Source organism: Haplochromis burtoni, unplaced genomic scaffold (assembly GCF_018398535.1).
Source record: "Haplochromis burtoni strain Fernald_Lab_line unplaced genomic scaffold, NCSU_Asbu1 Contig_19, whole genome shotgun sequence".
Taxonomy (NCBI): domain Eukaryota; kingdom Metazoa; phylum Chordata; class Actinopteri; order Cichliformes; family Cichlidae; genus Haplochromis; species Haplochromis burtoni.
The window spans coordinates 3,060,213-3,062,753 of NW_024582380.1; positions in this window are offsets into that span (position 1 = coordinate 3,060,213).

Sequence of the window (2,541 nt, forward strand, 5' to 3'; positions counted from 1 at the left end):
GAAAGCCATGTCCTTAAGAAAAGGGGGGAGGGGGGGGAACATGCATGTGGTCCTTAAGTTTCAAATGAGACTCATCGGAAATGGTCTCAGTGGAAGGGTGACTGCCAAAAAGTCATTCTTAATGAAGAGAAACAAGGAGTAAAAGGCTGAGGTATGCCAAATTACACAAGTATTGAACTGAAAAGCATGCAGTGGAGCACTATCAGTCATGGATTGGCCTCCTCAGAGCCTGGATCTCAAATTTATTGAAACAGTGTAAGATAAACTGGACAAACAGCATAAAAGGCAGCCAACATCCAATAAAGATCTTTGAATGTCCTTCAAGAAGCATGGAGAACTCTTCCTAAAAACTACTTCAATGACACAAAAGTTTGCCTAAGAGAGTTCAGGCTGTGTTGAAGAATAAAGGTGTCCATACCAAATATCAAGCTCGTTAGAATTCCACAAAATATATTATTGCCCGATATGCTGTGTTTCCATTTATGTGTCCAAATGTCTGAATAAATTGTTGAAACTACTTCCCATTTTCCAAGCAAAATAGAAAGAAATGAGAGATGGTTCAAGACTTTTCCAAAGCAATATAGCTATAAAGAATTCTGTGTTTAATACTGTGTAATGTTCACCTGTAGTTATAACCTCTCCTATGAAACTATCTTATGCAGTTATAATAGTTTGCAATACCAGTACCCAGTCACTGATGCCCACTAGGACTTTCTTGGCAAATATATTGATAAAAAAAATTATTCTCAAACATTATTTAAATATGTTTGTATGTCAAATGTTGATGTTAAAAAAATAGCTTTTAGCTTATTTAATCCCCGTTATACAATGAAAAGGGCACGCAAACACACTTTAGTGTCTTGTGGCTTTAAAAAGTTCAGTTCAGCAGTTCACTAAATTAATGTTTACTGGTATTGGTGTGTGTGTGTGTATGTATATGTGGTGTGTGTGTGTGTGTGTGTGTGTGTGTGTGTGTGTGTGTGTGTGTGTGTGTGTGTGTGTGTGTGTGTAAAGGGTCCTAACAATCTGAAACTCCAGTCTAATTGTTAATGAAGTATCATTTAGGACCAAATTTCCATGTCACATGCAAGAAAAGTCCAAATAAACAACATCAGACCTAGTGAATCATAAGCGACTCTTGTGTGCATTGGTCTGTAGGTTATGGTTGTTTGTCGCGAGGCCGTGGTAGCTGTCGCGAGGCTGTGGTGGCTGCTCTGTTCACTTCCCCCATCTTAAAAAAGCAGAAGAGGTTAAGTGACATAATGACTTTCGGGGCGAAATACCAAACAAAAAAAAAGATATGATAGTCCTGATCTACGTTTTAGTTGTCTGCATGTGACAGAGAGTATTTGTTACATTTTTGAGAAATGTTTCAACTTTTATGCTTATGAAAAAGTAAAAGAATACTATGATTTATCTTAAATTTTTCATTTTTAAAAGTGGAAATCTTCTTTAAAAAGCTTCTTTAAAAACACTAAATCGGTATCTTAGGGTTATAGTAGATAGGCCTCTGAGGTCAAATGAGACTTTATGAATGCTATGACATGATCTTTTGATAAGTGATTAAATTAGATCCTCACTGGTTGCAATAACATTTTTACTGGCAGTTAATCCATTAGTTATTCTTTGATTGATGTAAACCATCAGAAAATTATTAAAAACAAAGGCTAATTGTGATTTACCCACGCTAATGCTGACATCTTACCACTGACATCTTTCTAATCTAGTCAGACCACAAACCAAAGATTTTAATTGACTTGCATAAAGAACAAAATATCAAATCTGCACACTGGACTTCAATATATCATCGAAACAATCTTGTGTTTTCAGCTTTAGTTTATAGTAGGTGTAATTTAAAGGAGACGTCTGTGAGGAATTATAACATTTGCAGCGAACATGACCTCAGCTCCAATCTAACCACAATGCTGAATGCATCACGTGTTACATTAGCCACGTGGTCTGACTGGAACAGCATACAGTGTGTCTCTGATTAATGTAGGTCAAAGAGCATGAATGAAATCAATTTGTATGTTTCACAGCTGTCAGTACAGTAAATACAATACTGTTGGTTGTGACTAAAGACAAATAGAATACTTGGTTCTGACATAGTCAGTTTCTTACAGTTTCTTCTAAACCAAGTAAAGATAGTTTCTGTCTCAGTTTCAGTGTATGGATATGTCTTCTTGTGCAGAGCTGGTAGAGTTTGATTTATATGCAGTTTAAATAATTGTCTCACCTGTTGGAAAACATGAAGGGCACAGCCTGATACCCACTACAGAGTCACTGTTCTTTGCTTCCACTTAGTTCTACTTTTGACATTTTTATATACATGTATTTATGTGTATACATGTGATGTGTGATGTGTCACTTACGCTTAGTCTTTAAAAAAAATTAAAAATTGCTTTAATTGTCTCTGTGGGGTTTACACTGTGGCCAACATATCCACGGAAATGGTTTTTTATAAGCAAAATGAGGAATGATTATGACTTCTATAAGACAAGGTCATCCTTACTGAGCCCATCAATAGCAATTGGGGGGGGG